This window comes from Drosophila arizonae, chromosome 4, assembly GCF_054131065.1.
Source record: "Drosophila arizonae isolate 15081-1271.41 chromosome 4, UAZ_ARI_1.0, whole genome shotgun sequence".
Lineage (NCBI taxonomy): Eukaryota > Metazoa > Arthropoda > Insecta > Diptera > Drosophilidae > Drosophila > Drosophila arizonae.
The window spans coordinates 16,707,326-16,727,325 of record NC_142924.1 but is presented as its reverse complement, the minus strand read 5'-3'; the positions used below and the strand labels follow the sequence as shown (position 1 = coordinate 16,727,325).

The following is a 20,000-nucleotide window of genomic DNA, read 5'->3' as shown; positions in this document are numbered from 1 at the left end:
GCCGTGGTGAGTAACAGCTGCAGCGTGTTGTCGCCGAGCTGTGGACTGCATTTTACTGTGTGGATGGTATTCGCTGCCGCTGCTGCTGCGGCTTCCCACTTGCGGCTGCGAAATTCAATTCTTGGCTTTTTGTCTTAAGCTTTTTTAGCGCTTCGCTGGCAAATTCCAGAAATTCAAAACTGGGCGTACCCTCATTAAAATAAGTATACGTACATTATGCATACGTCCATAAACAACAGCCATAATTAACCGTTTTTATTGAGCTATTGAAGTTTGAGCACGCTGCTGATCAAAGGTTATTTAAACGTATTATAAATGGGGTGAACTATGCGAAATAAAATTAGAATTTTTGTTCTACTTAAGAATAATAATATTTCGAAATTTATTTTTTTTTTTAAATGATTCCAAAATAAATTATATTTTTTAATATTTATTGAAAATTGTTTTTGAATCAATTTATCTCTGCTCTAGAGGCCTCTAGACGCCATGCCACTCAGCTTACTATTTATATTGAATTCAAAGTTGATTTTTATTGCATTTATGTTTGGTATTTTTATACAAAAAATTCATGTGAAAAACTGGTTTTACCGAATGGTAAATCCATTGTGATAAGTACTTCAACAACAAACAATGCCCAAGCGAATAAAATTGTTGAGTGCAGGTATTTATTGGCAATGGTAGCCAATGGTAGCATTTCCTTCCATACGGTCAACTATCGTGTCTGGCATCTCGTCGTTCCAATTTAAATCCGCTTTTTTTTTTGTCGCTGCGACCTTGATCAGTTTAAAGCCAAATTAAAAACAATAATGGTCCATAGACGGCGGTTGCTAAATGACAGAGAGGCGTCTAAAGGCGTGACGAACTGCCAACGTCGTCGCTTCAACTTTAAAGTGTGCCAAAGTGTTTTTTCGCCTTTTTTCTTTATTTTACTTTATTTTTTATTTTTTAATGCTTGTCATTCGCATACAACTCGAGTCGAGACCTTTCTGAGCTGTCATTGTCTATTTCGAGTCTCCAATTTTTTCTTCTACTTCTTTCTGTTTCTTATATATTTTGCTTCGTTTTTTTTTTTTTTTTTTTTTTGGCATACTTGACATTTGAAAATAGAAGTATAAAGTCAGCCAACAACTTAGTTGAGTAGCAATCGGATTTACATAAATATAAATTAGATACATAAATATGTATATGAAATAAAATACTATATGGTTTTATTTGGAGTTTACCCGGTTTCCGTTTCGACTTTTGAAGAAATGTACGTCAATCGTGGAACCAGTTTTCGTTTTCCATTTAAATATGTGCTAAACTGTTTCAGCAGAACACCTACAAAAACTGATTCAATTCAAGCGAAAAGCCACATGCAATTAACTAGAAACAAAAAGCATTTAACACGAAATTGCTCCTTGAGGCACTTTCAAGCATTTATCATGCGGCTCTCTCGTGCTGTCATGCTGTGCTTAAATATACATTTATATAAATATATACATAGATAAATAAAAATTAAAGTACTGGGCCGTACCAGGATGCTTTGTTGTCATAAGCTGGTTAGTCTTGTGGTCTCTTGCTTTGTCCTCAACGCAACCGCAAATCGATAGTGTATTTTATTTAAAATACAAGGAACACTTATACACTTATACAAACATGGTTGTAGGCCAGGTTGTAAATTGATGTGAATTGCTAATGAGTTTTCCTTCATCCTTAGCAAACGCCATTAACTGTAAGTTATAAACCTGTTGCCCCTCACAGAGCGACATTAAGTATACGTGTGCTAGAGATTATGCAGCCAATATCTTCGAAAATAAATCCACAGTGATAAAATATAAATTTGATAAAATATAAATTTCAAATTTATTTCTCACTGCCCAACCAGAGGAAGCTCTTACAGCGCTCAAGATCAAACAGAGTTTGGCCTTGTCAAAGACCTGATGAATTGTAAATAAAGACTGATACACATATTGAAAAGTGCATAAATTTACTCATGGCAAATATACGTGTATATATAAAACAAGTGTTAAGCACTTGGCCTCGATTTTCATTTAAAATGAGTCTTAAAAAACCTCAAATTTATTTCCATTTTGAATCATAACAAAAGCTGTGCGCAGTAACTCCGGCAAAAACACGACAGATGGCGCTAATGGGCAAAGCTCGTTTGTCGGCTTAAAATAATGAAAAAATCAAATAATAGCCAAGCTGAAAATACTCATAATGAGTGGGAAAATGGCTATAATTTGTACCCCTGCAGCTCATGCATAATGCAACACTATCGCTTGCCACAAATTTACAGCTCCTTGCCGCATTCAATTATACTTCAATTAAATTTCAATTATAGACTTTTTGTGCCGAAAACTGAAAAGTTGTATGCCAGCCATCTTACCTTGTCCTTGGCAAAGTATTAAAACATAAAATTATACAGCCTGTCCAATATATATATATATATATATATATATATATATATATATATATATATATATATATATATATATCTTTATAGCATGCACGTACTTGCCGACTTGCCGACAAGAACCCAACCACATCATACAGTGTGAATGTTGTATATAAGTAGTTTTAGTGTCAGCTGAGCGGAGCGGACAAATTGCTTCGATGACCTTATGTATGCATAAATATTTCAGCCGCTCTGGCTCTAGCTAGTTGCCAGTTTCAAGAGCAAGGCAGAGTCCTTGATGTGGCAGAAAACTATTTGCAAACTGTAAGGACAAAAGCCAGCATGCAATAAAAGCTTCCGTCTCCTCGAGCCGCGTGCCCCGCACCAAGGCGACGCTGCTCTGGTCAACAGGTTGAGGTAGAAACGTTTGTGGTGAGCTTTTTTTCTTCTTTTCGGTAGCCATGAAAATTCAATTAGCGCCTGTGCTGCTAATTGATGGCGCATTGAAAGCTTTCCACTTGTTGAGAAAACCAATTGAATTGTCTCGGCCTCACGTGCTACGCCGAGCAAAAGGAAAGCTCAAGCTTCGCACGTGCTATGTGCGAGTGTATGTGTGTGTGTCCGTGTGCGTGCCTGTGTGTATGTGTGTGAAAGCACAACAAACACAAACACGAGCTCCTCGCCAGCGACGAAGCTTTGCACGAGCCTCGAACACGCACTTGAATTTGAGCTGGCGACAACAGTTTGTTGCTTAGCCTGAACGCCAACGGACGTCCAAACAATACGGAGCCGATGCAGTTAGAGTAACGGTATTCGTTTCGTTTCAGTTCATGTTTCCATTTCCGTTTACCGCTTCGTCAGCTCTTTAAGCAACGGTCAGTCGCGAAACGAGGCGGGACGGGACGGGACGAAACGATACTGGCAGTTAGCAAACTACAACAACAACAACAAGAAAATTAAGAAACAGAGAAAACAAAGCAACAACAACAACAGTGAAAATAAAATGGAGTTTCGTGGAATTTCAGTTGCGTGAAGTAAAGTGAAGTTAATCAAAGTAAAGTTAATGCTAAGTAGCACAAGAATTCGATCGTTCAGTGAATTGAAGTTAAAGCCAAGCACAGCCTAAAAGCCAGAAAGAGAGAGAGAGAGAGCGGGAGGGCGACAGCACAGAGAAAGTTCGCAAAGGGAGTCTAGGGAATTCAAACTGTAAAATAATAATTCTTCATAAGCTGTTAGATTTGGATTTATTATCATTTGCTTTGGAGTTTAGCCATTGAGACTGTTTGAAGTTTCTCTTATTTAATTTTATTTTACTTAAATTTAAAATTTGAAATTTTATGGCACACAGAATCGCGAAATGAATTGCTGCGGCAGCAGCTAGTCTACTTGCGGTCAGCTGCTCGTCAAGGCCTTGGCTAAGTGCTGAGTTGTCCCAAACGGTTAGGTAAACAAGCAGCTAAAACGTGACTTCAGTCAGTTCGTGCTGCGTACTAAATAGGCTGTTTTCTGATACGACCTCACAGGACTGGCCACAAGTTGGCCAAAATCGTGTTAGCCAATTGCTAAGTGGTTGGACTAGAACAGCCAAGTGACAGTCACCAGCTGAGACATGTAATCAACGGGGCCATCAACACAATTTATATATATATATATCGTATATCGTGACTAAGTTTAGGCTCATATTTGGGCATGTCAGCAGGCGCAAGGCACAAGGTCAGCGCCTAACTGCCCTGCGCCCGGTTGAGCACAGCTCTACTTTAGATTTCAGTTGCGGTCAGGGCTCAAATGGGCTTAAAAGCAGATTGAATTCTGCATGGAAGGACATCAAAAGACAAACAAGTGAAGGGACAAGAGAAGAGTATTAAATACATATATATGAAATTTATATAATGCAGAAGAATGCCAGAAAGTTAAAGTTTGTCAAGGAAAGTTATAAAAGGCTGAAAGGAGCGAAGAGCTTTGGAGTAATACGAATTGGCTAACTTCATAATTATTCATAAAATCATATTTATCAGAATTAGTTAAGGTTGCTCAATTCCATAAATATCAATTAAAATACATTTTGATTGATATTTATGGAATTGGCTAACTTTAAATAATTTTTAAAAATATTTCAATTTGACTAATTCAATTTATTTGTTTTTTTTTTTATTTTATTTTTTTTTTTATTTGGTTTATTAAGTGTAGAAACTGTACAATCAGATATAGTACTTTAACGACTAATTCAATATCAATAAATGTATATTAAATTGATAGCTATCTTAAAGTTATTAATTCTGAATATGCCAAAAATATTCTAGCTCCTCATTTCATTGTTGCAGTTATGCCTCCACTTAAAAACTATATTTCACAAATTCTGTTGCATTAAATAAATATTATTTGCATTTATTGCTCTTTTCTCTTTCCATTAAAAATGTTTTTTTTTTTTTTTTAATATCCTCAATCTAGTTAGTAAGCACATTTAGTTACCTTTTCCCATATTAGCTGTGAGCCCTAACTAGTTATCATGTTGAACATGGAACATATTCGCGTGATATATTTCATGTCTAGGCTTGTACGCGTTTTAAGCGTATTGCCCGGGGATATTCAGCGCTCGTGAGCCAAGGCTATGTGCATTCGAAATGGCCAACGCTTGCGCCACAATGAAGGCAAAAGTAAACAAAAGAGGCGTGTCCGCCAGCAACAATGGTGGCAAAAAAAAGGCAACAGCAGAAGAGCCGCCCAAAAAAAAATAAAAACACAGTGAAACAGAAGAATTGTCGCATGTGCCACTGGGCTGGGCTGGGCCGGGCCGGGCTGGGACCGAGCTGGGGGCGAGCTGGGGGGCGAACTGGGGGCGAGTTGGGGAATTGTTAAGGCAGCCCATGCAGGCCAGTAGAGCGAATGAATGACGTCATAAAGCATATTAAATGAGTTTACACGCGCGCTGCACTGCATACTTTCAGGCATGTGAGTTGCCGCTGCCCCTGCCGCTGCCTCTGCTACTCCTGCTGCTGCTGCTGCTGCTGCTGCTACTCCTGCTGGCAAATAGCGACACTGAAAAGCCATTAACAAACGCCTAATGACGCACTCGAGACAGGGACGCGGACGCGGACGCGAATACGGACAGGGACATGGACAACAACGGTTGCCTATTCATATGTGTTTGTGTAGTGTTAGCCAAGCTGATAATGAGAACGCTAAGGGGCAACAATTAAATGGACATGCGAGACTTTCGCTACTTTCTAGCTCGTATCTCTCTAACTAGACTACTCTTCAATCTCTTCCGCTCTCCCTCTCGCTCTCACTGTCTCCGTCTCTGTCACTCTTTGTCGCTGTCACGTAATGAAATTGAAATATTAAATATTCATCTAATGCAAGAAAAATCACATCATCTTATATACAAAATGCTCAGCAAAAGAGCAATTTATCAGCATCCCCGAAGTGTGCTACAAAATGTGTGAATAACAACAACCACAACAACCACAACGACAGCAACAACAACAATTGTAATAACAAGAAAGGCACACGCGTGTAATTTGTCAAACGGCAGACACACACACACACGCGCGCACACGCACACACCTCACTCTTACCTGACGTGCTTGGCCGTTCTTCAGGTGAGCGCGCGCGCGCGTTTTTTGTATGTGCATCTAAAAAACGCGCTCGCTTTTTGAACGCTCCTGCCTGAATAATGTATGCAGACAAAGGATTAAGCTGTGTAGCATATTAAATGGGTAAGTATCCTGACCCCCACCTGCCCCTACTCACAGTGACAGCGCGTAATTAGAGTGAGATCCCCCCAAAGAACGTGATGGACACGCCCACTTTAATAAACCAATGAACATTATCAAGTTGTCAAATTAAACGTGTGTGTGTGTGTGTGTGTGCTGAAAAGCACATGTAGCTTATTAAATATGCAGGCCAATACATATTTAAACAGTTACACACGCTGCAGCAGCAGCAGCAGAAGAAGAAGGTGAAGAAGAAGCAGAGAAAGCGAACGCGCGTTCCAGCGCAAAGGTTGGAGAAAATTTGCAACGCCAGCGGGCAGCGCTTTTATCTTTGTTTGAAAGTGTGTGAGAGTGAGTGTATGTGTGTATGTGTGTGTGTGTGTGATGGGTTGGTAAGCACTGCATACCTTTTAGGCACATTTTTTACATAAAGCCTTCTCCATGTGTGTGCGTGTGTGAAAGACTTTTCGTTAAAGCGAACTGAGTGTGAGCCCGACCCGGGCATTTGGGTTGGGCCTTACTTGACCTGATTCGCCAGCAACGACAGGCAATATCCTTACGACGCGATAAAAAAAAGGGGACCTCCAGTGGGATCACACACCGACACACGCTAATTGAAGGCATGACAGACAGCTACGCTGAAATGCTTTTAAACATCAAACATAAAAAATATAAAAAAATAAGTAAATAAAATAAAAAATATGCCGTAAAGTTAACAAAATATGCGTTAAATCAACAAGCCGACGTACATATATTTTTTATTTAATTTTTTATATTATTATTTGATTAAATGTTGAGCCCAAGTGATGAGTTATTATATTGTTTATAGATATAAAAAAGAAAAAAGACAGAAAAATATTCATGCATAAATTTTTTGCTTATGCACGCGCTGTCAGCGATAATTCTCAATCATTCATCATTGTTTAAATTGATTGCATTATGTTTGGCTCTTGGTCTATGTAATCCTTTTTGCCAAATTTGTGCATAAAATATGCGCCCAAAAATAGCTTCAACCGAATTCTCAGTAGAAATTCCTAGCGCAAGCCGCTGGCACCGAAATACCAGCCGAGAAATGGTTTCATGATTGTTATTTTTGTGCTCAGTCAGTAATTAAAAGCAAATCCATATTCATTTCGTGCGCACGTAAGTATGCTACAGAAATGTATACAAAAAAAAAATAAGGGCAGACACTGGATGAAACAGTAGAAGCATTGCAGGGGACTGGTAAAGGCAGTGGTAAAATCAGGTGCAGATACGATCTCCCTCTCTGACTCCCTTTCCCTCCCTCTCTCTCTCACTCGCTCTGTGTCTCTGTGTTTGTGTTTGTATTGTCAGGACAGAAAGGACAACGCTGCCTGAGCAGCAGATAAGCAACTGTGTCTGACTGCCCTGCCTGCCTCTGTTGTGTGTGCCAGCCTGTTTGCTTAGCCGCAAGAACTGGAGTCCGGTGCGGTGGGGCGGTGTTTCGATGTCAGTGTCGTTGTCGTTGCTGTTGCCGTTGCCATCGCCTGGGGTTTGAGTGCTTCGCTCTTTTCGGGCACCGACTACTATGTCGGCCTATTTGCGAGCCTTCGCTTTGCATGTTGCAAACAATTTGCCGCCGTCGGTGCCGCTGCCGCTGCGCTGCGCTGCGTTAAGCTCGTCGGGCTGTCGCGGTCGACTTTATCCTGCCATTTAGTGCCACCACAGCAAAAATGTTCGTGCGACTAATTTGTGAAAAAAAAATCAACTATAGCAACAACTATAACAACAACAGCAATAGCGACAGCAACTGGCACGAGACGTTAAAATCAACGGTCCGTAGGCCATTAAAACGGGGCCAACAAAATGCGCAGCTCGCTTGTTGTTAATGAGAAATAAACATAAAAAAGAAATGTTACGCCAACACTGACAGCAATAACAACAACAACAGCAACAACAACAACGACCGTGTATTGCCAGCAGGCATCACTTGAAATGTTAAAGGGATAAAATTGCGGTAATCGCCAGCACAAAGCTAATAAAAAAATTGTAAAATATTCAACAATTGAAAAAGCTTTTAAGACCCCTTGAGCTACCCGTTTCATAAGCCAACAACAGACATGTGTATACCAACCACAGTGAATAAGCCCGTCTTTCTACATACATTTGGCGCCACACACACACACCAACACACACACCCACACAGATGCAGACAAAACATATGAAGTAATCGCAGTTTGGTGTTGCTTTTATGCGTTGTTGCCCACGCGAAGCGCGTGCAACAAATAAAGCGAAAAGGATGTACATCCTATAAGCAAAGCTAAGATCAACTTGCGGGCGGTAACAAAGGACCTGGCAGCTGCTGCTGTGGGCGCTACTTATGCGATAGCCATATGAGATGAAGAAAAAATGAAAAGAACGGAAAACTGAAACGGATTTGCGGTATTGTATTGCCAAGAAGAAATACATCCGACAGCTTTTGCATAAAGTGGGCGGGCAAACTCTGATGGTGTTTATCATAAATCGAGCAACTGCCTCCGACAATATGCAAATAGCATTGCTTGAATTTCACTAAATTGGCCAGAAACTTGTTCTGCTTGAGTTGCGGCAGTTGCCGAAGTTGCAGCAGCCTCGACTAGATTGTATCAAATTTCACTTATTTCCCGCTTATTCAAATCCAGCTCCAGTTGGAGTCGTTGAAACGAATTTCCGCAATTGACAAATCAGAAATCACAATTTAAAATGTAATATCAGTGAGAGACGCTTGACGGCAAACTGAAAGTCAAACGAATCAAAAACAAAAAGTTGCAATCAACAATTTTCCAAACGTTTCGCCTGCCACGAAAAACTTTTAGCCCACGCAAAAACTTTGTCCATCAACCGTGAAAAGTGCGCAGCACGTCTGATTGAATTTTTCATTTTAGCTATTGAGATGACAGAAGACAAGAAAATTACTCTTTAAAGAGAAAGCTAATTTAGCTAAACTTTTAATTTTTATTTAATTTTGAAAATCAACTTTTATTATTTTTTTTATATATTTTTTTAAGTAATCCTTTCTTGAGTTTTTATAAATATTTTTAGTGAATATAAATTAAACCAAACTTTTATTAATTTTTTAATTAATTTTCAAGGCAACCATTCTCATAATACGTTTTATAAATTTAAAAATTACATAAGTTTAACTAATCTTGTATTAATTTGTATTATATTTCTAAGGTGAATTTTTATTAGTTCTTTTTTTTTAGTTTTTAGAAAACGCTATTATTTTTTATTATAATTTTAAATCTTTGAATATATATAAAAATATAATTTATAAATTAAAAATTCATAATTTATTAATTTTCGTAACATTTTTAATGTAGACATTTATTAATTTATACATATATGTATATATAAATATTTTTTTTAAGTTGAACTTTTTTTTATTATTTACAACATTTTTACGTAAGTAAAGTTCTGTTAAATTTTATGATATAAATTTGACAGCACATAAATTTAACTAAACCTATATTTATATTCATAATATGTTTTATATATTCTTTATATATTTACCTTAAAGCCTTAATCCAAGCTTCATTTAATAGCCTATGCAAATGATTTACAAGTCTTTCTTTTAACCCACTTTTGAGGCCGCTTACACCAGGCAACGATGTTTTGTTTTCATTGTGCTGAGGGCTAAACACCGTACGCAACGGATGCGCCATAAACCGAATTCGCTGAGTTGGCCAACTGTCTTGCGGCTATTCAATGTCACGCACGTGCCTAACGCAACATATCCTTTTGTTCCAAGCCGAACAAAGGCCTGGCGAAGGCGCTTTCATGCTTATAAATAGCCAACACTTGAAGCGTTACTCCCTAATAGATAAGCAGCTTCATAAATTACGCAGCAAGCGTGGAAGAAAGGCGGAAAATGGGAAAGGGAATCAGTAATTACTTAGGTGTATAATTAGCATGCAGATTACAAAGCAGATGAAAGCAGAGCAGCTTCCAGCCGGAGGGCGCGACTAGTCGATATCCTGTACTGCAACGGGCATATACAGTGTAGACTGTTTGACAGAGAGATTAAGTGGCAATATGTGAGAGGAAAAGTAATTGGCAATCGGGAAAGCTAACAATATGCGCTTCTCAGGCCTAACTTCTGCAGTAATCTTGTTAAAAGTTACCCGTGCTTAACTCGGGAAGACAAATCACGAAGGCAAACACTTGGCTGAGCTCACTTCTTATATTACATTCGTAAAAGTTTACTGTTCGCGTTTATGGTTACAGGGTATCAACTGGCGGAAGTTGTAAAAAACTTTCGCTTGAGAAACTCTGTGGCGTCTGTGGCTTTAACAAATTGAATGTATGAAATTATGACCAAAAATTGCAAATTAATTGAAATAAATGAAGAACTTTGTAGGCGCAACAACAAAAAGTGCAAACACACACAAATAACACACACATATACACACAAGCACCTTCAGAGTCGCAGCAAGCAAAAAAGTAAACATTTCAATTATGTCGCTGTGGGCAAACTTTTTGCGGTGGGTGTTTCAAAAACTTTGATAATTAAGCGCACTTCACTCTCTCCCTCGCTCTCCCTCTCCCACTCACTCGCTCGCTGTAAAAAGAGATGGCAAGCAAAAGTGCTCATTGGCAATTAGCTGGCAAAAGTCTAAGCAAAGCCAGCAAAAACTCAAAACAAATGAGCCGGAGCCAACATAACAATAACGCGCTGAGCGGGATTTCTCCATGGGAGGGCAGCATTTCCACAACTGAACAATGAAAGGGGAATGAAAGGGGAACAACAATGGCAGCGGGCCATTTCCGGTAGGCATGTGTGTGCGCGCAGCAGTCGCCAGGGGGCGTCACAGTGCTCGCTTTATGTGTGTGGGTGGCTGGGGTGGTGGGTGGTGGGAGGGGGGTACAGCAACAGTTTGTTGGCTTGCTTATCTGTTTGCCAGCCCAACACGGGACAACAACAACGACACGCTCATAAATTTTTAATTAAATTGTTCTTCCCGCTACCTCTCTCTATCTCTCTCTCTCTCACTCTCACTCTCTCTGTCTTTCGCTTTTATTCTCTGCCAGTGACAATGCACAGGAAAACGCACTGATTGCCTGTCTATCTGGCAGCGTAAACGCAAGCATGTATGTGTGCTGCCTTAGTTGTAGCTGACACACACACATACACCCACACACACACACACAGGTTGTCGTGCAATTGCTGCGATTTGTTTGCCGTCTGCCCCGAGGGCAAATTGAGTTGTTTAACTTGCAATTGAGTAGCCCTCGAGGCAGCGAGCGACTCGAACCAGTGAAACCCCATTAAATATTTACTATTGACTACACATTGACTGTGAATTAAAGTATCGTCCCTCGGAGTAATTTATATATAGAATATTCCAACATACTCTCAACGTCTGCTCTACATGCAAACCAATCAATATATGCTCTGGCATGCGTCGCTATTTGGTCGAAAAATTCAACCTGCTGCAGTTCAGAACAGCTACAACATATATTTTTCAATTTTATGTTAATAAATCAGAGCATAAATATATTCATATGCGCATACCTAAACTCTTACATGCACAAATCCAAAATATTTAGCCGTTAAAAAATAAACTAAATATGTTTAATTATAGCATTGTAGCTAGGGCCAGGGCAAGGGGCTAACTTGTATTCAAGAGAATTGCTATAGAGAGAGTAGAGTACTAATATATATATATATCTTTTTTATGAAGCAAAAAAAAACCATATATACATTCACATACATGCAAACTAATACACATTCCTATATTTTCCATACGAGATATATTTCCATGATGTAGCACAGCAGGAAACAGAATACAGAGTTTTCCCTTATGGTCCAAAGAAAATAACCTGCAGCGCCTGCTTGCATTTATGAGAATTGCATAGTAGAGCACTGATAAGGAATACTTGAATTTTTAAATTTTCATAGCTGTGGGCATAAATTATCGAAAATTGGTTAAAATTTTCTGGATAGGGAGTGAGCACACACACATGCACATCCACATACATTCAAAGTTGAGAAAGTACACGGTCATACATGCAGGGAAACACGCTAAGATTCTAAGTTAACCTACACACGTGCACCCTTCAAATCTTTTTCTGTTCAAAGCAAAGCAAAGAAATTACATAAATGCATAGATACATATGAACTTATATATATATGTATATATATATACATAGAAATATGTATGTGAATATAAAATACACACATGCATACATATGAACCCTACATATACATATATTCATTAATGTAGGGTAGTTGTGATTATAAATACAAGCATATAGCTATATACCTACATACATACATACAGGTACACATGCTTAGAATCCTACTACATACATACATATATACCAATATGTATTCTTATATAAGTACATACTTCACACCTTAACACTCCAGCACACACACACATATACATACATTTACACATATTTAATCTAGTCAACGTTGTTAATAGCTCTATTTACCCACTGTCTCCATCATAATTAGGAACTGTTATTAACCAATTGAAATAGGAATACGGTTTACTTCAGCAAAGACAACCTTAGTCCTAGCTCATTTGCCGGCGCTTGTGATTAATTTGCTTAGCAGCCTGTTGGCCCACGTGCTCTACCGTAGCTGTCAAAGAAAATAATTGATCAAAATGTCCTGATATAAATATACATAAATATTTAATGCACTTAGCCAGACATTACAAACGTGTGTGGGCGTCTCTGTGTGTGTGTGTGTGTGAGTGTGTGTTGGCCATGTGCTGACGCCCACGTTTCACGGTAGCCACGTGAGTTGAGTTAGTGTGTGCCAGGATTTAGCTGGTGCGCAACTGTGTCCCGTAATCGGGGTCATATGATAAATGATATTGCCCGGCAATTGCGGTCAAATAGCGAGGCCTGTTTCTCTAACCAACTTGAAGCGGGGCAGAGGAAAAAAAATATATATGTATAACGAAAATTAACATAATTTGCCTTTATAATTGCCCGCCATGCGACGAGCAGCTCAATATTAGCTCTGTTTGTGTTTGTGCTAGGTGTTTGCCGTTAGCTTGGCTTGCTGCTCGGTAATTTTGCATGCAAATAACTGGAAATTAGTGTAAGTGCTCACTGACATGCCACACCGTGTGGGAACAGACGGCCAGCTGCCGTCTGGCAGTTCTCAGCTGGCAGCTCGCCTCCAAGGTGAGCAGCAGCAGGAGCAGCAGTAGCAGCAGGAGCACCAACGACAAAGATAAACAGACGATGGCAAAATAAAGTGGCAAGCGCTTAAACTAACGCTGCTTGACTGAGTGTGAGTGAGCGCGAATGTCTGTGTATATATGTGTGTGTGAGTGTTAGCGCATATCCTGCATGTTAGCTCTGTGTGTGGTTGCTGCATCTCTAGCTGCCACTGCTCGGCGCTTCATAAAATCCATTAAAATGCAATAAGCGCATAAAACGTTTTTACCACTAGCGCTGGCAACTGTGAACAGATTTTAAAAGGTGCTGGAATATACATATATATATACATATGTGATATATATATAATGAATATGCAAACTACTATTTGCTATGGACATAACTTGCCACAGTTTATGGCTTCGACAATCAGCGAAGTACTTATTCCATAATATTGTATAATATGCATTAACAGTAATTTTCAACATGATTCTTAAACTGTTTTTTATGTGAAATTAAGTAAGTTGATATGTCGTAAATATGGGCTGCAATCGTTTGTAGAGAGAGAAAAACATGTTATGCAAGAATTATAAAGAAAGGAATATTGCATATTAAATGCAGCAAAAAATTTAGGCGAATTTATAATAAAGTAATAAAAATAAAATTTTAATGATAGCAAATAAAGTAAAATAAACAGGTTTTCAGTATTTCTAATAAATGAAAAAAAAAAAATTAAATAAACAAAATTAAAGAAAATTATTAAATTATTAAAAATTAAAATAAATAATATTAATAAATAAATTGAAATAAACAGGTTTAAGATATTTCTTGAAATTGAAAAATGTACAATAAATTGTATTTTAATATGAGGTAAATTCTAGTCAAACCTACTTCATTTTAAGCAGTAATTAAGCTTGTCTTCCCACAGTAGCAACTTTTCTGCCTGACAACAAACTAGAGAGAATATAAATAAAGTTCTTTGAGAGACAACACTCTGTGAACTATGAACTAAGAAGATTGATATGTACAACTTTTTACTACACTACTTGTCGCTCCAAGCGGTAGCATCCCTTATTTAAAATTCTTATATAATAACTTACATCCATTTCCTTGACTTCTTTCGGCGTGCAATTTGAGCATATGGCTGAAGTGTTTTTGGTATCTCTCCATACTCAATTGTTTTGATCTTGGGGATGGTCGTAAATTCCATTTTCATGCTTGAGCAATTATTATGTGATTCAAGAAATGCAAAAGAGTATTGATCTCCAGGGAGAATATGTGAAAAGTCAATTCAAGTCATTTATTTATTTACTTATTATTATTTTACTTTGCTTTAATTATTGAGCGCAGTATTTATAAGCAAATTTTGTCAAATAAATTTTTGTATATGTACTTTGTATATACTTTCGATAGTTACCTGCTGCAACAGCTCATATATACTATAAAAAACTCATTTAAATATAAAGTACAACTTGCTTCTAGCGTAGCTCCAATAACTACATTTGATAGTACATATTTTATCACAGTTTAGCGCTCGTTTTACTTTTTTTTTGTGCTAATTTTATTTCATTATAAAACTTTTCAAAAACAATTTAGCTTGGCATATAATTATCCTGACCGACAACCACAACAATTTCAGCTGTGCACACGTCTGCAATGAAATTTCGAAATTACGTTAACAAAAAGTAATTAAATTCGTGTAAAAAACAAAAACAAAAAAAAGTGCAAAGTGGGCGCTTGAGAGACAGTGAGAGTGGGCGAGGCAACGTGGCGTATACTCAACGTCATTGACTGTGATGCATGCCTTAAGAACTGAAAGACAAACAAATGAGAAGAAAAATGTGTTTATGCCCACGTCATTAGCTTAATGAATGGGCATATGAGTGGGAATTCGTTTATGGGTTCGGGATGTCAGCCAGAGAGGCTCACAAATTGGCCGATTCCCCTGCCGCATTGTTTACAGCGTTGCTGCACATATTAATTGCCTGTTTAAGTAAATTACAGCCACACAGCAGCCAAACATTTGCGCCTTCCACCTCCTCCCCTTCCATATCCTTTGACTGTCGCTTTTAATTTTTTTATTTTTTATTTTCGTACACAATTAATTTGCGGTGCAAATGCCGCATCGACGCTGCCAACTGCAATTACATAAATAATTCAAAGGCAGCCGGATGACAGTTGGCTTAAACTGTGAACTGGGAATTGCCGATGCGTTGTAATTGTTGCAGAGCAGCTGCACATTTATTGAATGAATGTTAATTTACATATGCCCATTCAGAAGTTGAAAGGATTAAAAGGAATTTTATAAAATTAATTTACAAATGGTTCGATTGAGGATAATTGGTAATATTATGAATAGATTTTAGAACAATAAAATGGGGGAAATCAAAAATTAACTGTGGTTCCTCCACATTCAGGTTAATGACGAGAACAGGAACTTAGTACAAAAAGTAAAGCAGGCTAAATTTGGAGTCACTCTGATTCTATATAGATATATAACTCTGCTTATATTAGCTAGTCATACTAACAAATTTAATGATAAGGGATAAATGATAAGGGACATACATATAAATAAATTATATACATTGCGCCTCATCAATTATCTCAGTATATTCCAAAATATCTGCCCATAAAATATATTTTTAAATATTATCAAATAACATTTCATTTTAATTTAAGTTATAAAGAGCTATACTATAAACAAATGAAATATATATGTATATTTACTATATACAGCACGCCTCAAAATTCTCTGTCCATAAAATATATTTTTAAATATTATCAAATACTATTTAATTTTAATTTATGTTGTAAAGAATTATACTATAGACAAAGGAAAATATATATATATATATATATATATATATATATATACAGTGAGCCTCAACATTATCTGCCCATACAATATATTTTTAAATATTAGCAAACACAATTTCATTTTAATTTAATATATAAAGAGTTATACAATAGACAAAGGAAATATATATATTTACTATATACAATACGCCTCAACAATATCTACCCATAATATATATTTTTAAATATTATCAAATACAATTTCATTTTAATTTAAGTTATAAAGAGTTATACGATAGACAAAAGAAAAACATATATATTTACTATATACAGTACGCCTCAACATTATCTGCCATAAAATATATTTTTAAATATTATACAATACAATTTAAGTAAACTGTAAAAAGTTATTTTATAGACAAAGGAAATATATATATTTACTATATACAGTGCACTTCCACAATATCTGCCCATAAAATATATTTTTGAATATTATCAATACATGTAAAGTAAGCTACAAAAAGTTATGCCCCAGATAATCCATCACATGCAATTTCAATTCCCTTTATTGGCTTAAATAAAATGCAAATGGCTTCACTGCCATTGGAAGAACTGGTCCAAAGCATTGGGTGTCTATGTCACATGACCATGTAAGCGACATTGTAACGGGCTGCAGACTGTCAGGCGTCCGTGGCTTGCATGGGCATTCGGGCTGATTCTGACACTGCCAGCTAAGTATGCGCAAATTGAATTTCCAAGGGGGCGGCAAAAGAAAGCGGGGGACAATGTGGAGCAGGCGATGTCGGCCACATAAACTGCTATTTCCAATTAACCTTAGGCGTGGAATTTAACACTTAAAGTGTTACCACATGCTCGAGGACACACAAACATACACACACACACAAACACACATTTGCTATTGCATTTGTGAATCTGAGCAAAAAGGCAAAATGGAGCAAAGCAACACAAAAATTCATTCAAACATGCGCTGATGAAAGCAATTCGAGCTGGCAGATAGATATTCAAGGCGTTTGGGGCGTGGCAAGCACACTCACACACACACTCGAACAAGTTAGACTCACTTAATTGAATTGAATGTCAAATGATGTTTCAGGATGATGCCAAAGCGCAGTCAAGTGCAAGGCGCTGAGCTCAACAATATGCCAAATGAATTGTGTCAGTGTTCGTGTGTATCTGTGTGTGTGTGTGTGTATATTTGTGCCTAGATTATGACCTGGTTACCACGCCATATTAGCGTGTCAAAATGACATCAACTTAAATCAACTTTTGGCCATTGTTTGTGCCATTGTGCCATAGACATGGCATAAAACGATAACGGGAACGACAACGCCAGCAAACCTTAAGCCAAATGTCTGTAGACAAGTGCAGCGGGATGGGTGCACAGGAGGTTTACTTTATGATTCGCCTCGGCCATAGCTGAGCAACCTCGAGGCACTCGCATTCACAGTCAAACACAATTCCCCTAGAGAAAGTTGTGCGTAAAACTTGCTAACTCGACATTGAATTCATTTCAACTTTTTATTGCGACTGTCAGAGCAGGACGTTTTATGAGTTCTCAAATTTGTATTTACTGTTGTAATAGTATGTGATTAGATCTTTACATGAGTCTTAAATTCTACATTTATATTTAGATCGTTACTTGAAAAGTTTTATCTTCATGTAATGTATATATCGATTATATAGGGATTGTATAGCTGAAGCTAATACAAAGAAATCATGAGACCATGGACCATGTCTGACATAGATATATATATATATATATATATATATATATATATATATATATGTATGTATACATATATGACTATGTATAAATATACATTAAAATAAATATATGTATAAATATACATTTAAATATTTTTTATATCGTATCTGTTTGCTTATTCCAAATACAACTTAGGTCTTATATCAGCTTTTATTTTACTACTTTGTAAGTGAAACAAAAATCTTTTTGACACACATTTTATATGCTCTTTGACAGAATATGTCTCTCTCTCTCTCCCTCACTCTCTCTGTTTCGCTCCAGCAGTCGCCCTTGAATACTCCACATCTCCATCACTCTAACTTTGTCCCTCTCTTATTCTTACCCGCTCTATTCTCTTTTGTTAATTTTAGTTATGTGACTTCTTATAGACGGCAAGAACAGAATTGTGGGTGTGTATATGAATTTTGGGGTAAGTATTATTTGCATATGCATATTTTATAAGAGATATATAGTATGTATATGATTTCATGTAAAGAAAACAGCCACAACAAATGTAAAACTTTAATAATAAAACACAGCACAGATATACTAGCTGCTTAGTCAAATTTTAAAGGTTATATTTACTTGATTTATGATAGTGATATTTATGGGCAACCCTCGCCAACTGTTGACAGCTTGGCCAAGAATTTGGCCTTTGTTTTTATTACCTTTCCACACGAGACTGTCAAATAGCGTCTGGCTCTGGGTTTTCCCCGCTCCCTGGTTGAGCGTAGTCGTGGCAACTTTAACACGTTGACATTTGGCTTATTAAGATACGGTCTGACGGCTTTCCGGGGGAGCTAGAGAGACACGGCCTGGCCTAATGGGAAAACGAGCTATGCCATAAATTTAATATGCCCCTTAGCTTCGATTATCGATAAGCCGCCTGATAACCCTTTTTGCATTTTGCTCCTGCATTATCAATTAAAAGTCAATTTGTCGCATTTGTCAGGCAAAACTGAACAGTCAATAGCCTTAAAGTTGGCAAGGAACAACTTTTTCGTGTGGCAACAGGCCGCATTTGTTGTGTTGGGCACACGTTTGGGAGCAGAGCTCAAAAAGGCGAGCCGTGCCACGCATAGAAATTGAGTTGGCCCCAATTGAAAGCGTTGTTGCTGCAGCTGTTTGTTGCTGTTGTTGTTATTGTTAGTGCTGTGGCCACAAAATGGTTGGCACACAACAACACTTAAGTTTAAGTGACTACTCGAGACTTTTGGAGAGCGCACACAATGGCGGCAGCAACCACTGAGGCTGTGGCTCACTGGAGGCGGTGGCGGTGGCGGTGGCAGTGGCAATGGCGGCTGAGTCGCCAAACTGCGTGACCGGAAAGTGTTTGGCGTTTCCGGTTGACGCAGCCACCAGCCGAATGAGTTGTGGTGTTGCCAGCAACTGGCGGCAGCACTGGACGGAAGTTTGTCGCGCAGACACCACCAACAGCAACAACAACCACAGCAACAATAGCAGCAGCAGCAGCAAGCTGCCAAGTGCCACAAATACTGCACGTGTTTGTGCCACAGGAAATTTGAGTAACAAAAGCTTAGCGCGACACAATAATACTCTGACCCATCGTAAGAACTCCGTGGCAAAAACTTTGTCAATTGACTTTTCCAACTTAAAAGCTGTAAACTTTACTTAAGATATCTGCTTAAAGTCATTTGACAGCATTTGAGATATTCAATTGGTTGAAGTATGGCAAATTGAGTTATCCGATTTATTTTTTGCGGTTTACTAAAAAGGGTTGCATACTTTCAGGCTGCGTGTAAATTAAATTCTATATTTTTAAGGAAAATATATATTTTATTTATTAAATAATAAAGTAATCAAGTAAGTTTTGATTTTAAGGCATTAATAGTATTTAAATCTACATTTTTATAATTTTTAATTTAAGAAAAGTTCTACATGTAGCTTAGCAAAAATCTTCATTTAAAAATCCATTCATTAATCATTCCATTGGAATTTAAAAACAAACATTTATAAAAAGTGTATACTTAAGTAATATATGTTAATTAAATTTTTATAATATTTTGCTTTTTAGTTCCAATGAAATATAGTGACTAATTAGATGATTTTCAAATGGGATTAAAAGGATTTTTAAAAACATATATTGTATGTATTATATACATATTTATATAGGAAATATAATTTTTTTTTAATATATATACAAAATATTATTTTTTATTTATTATTTTTTATATGGGCTAAAAATATACTCTCTGAAAATACT

The 20,000-nt window shown here is 37.3% G+C and overlaps 1 protein-coding gene across 2 annotated transcripts in view; it reads left to right on the top strand.

The window, feature by feature from the left end:
- The first annotated feature begins 4,536 nt into the window (after nucleotides 1-4,536).
- LOC108620540 (uncharacterized) overlaps nucleotides 4,537-20,000 on the top strand; it is a 31,851-nt gene continuing 16,387 nt past the window's right edge. The window contains exons 1-2 of one of the 2 annotated variants that reach the window (XM_089466767.1): nucleotides 4,537-6,096; nucleotides 18,148-18,206. The gene's annotated coding sequence lies outside the window, so the exon portion shown is untranslated. The remainder of the gene's footprint in view (nucleotides 6,097-18,147; nucleotides 18,207-20,000) is intronic. The other variant, XM_089466768.1, reaches the window with a different exon arrangement.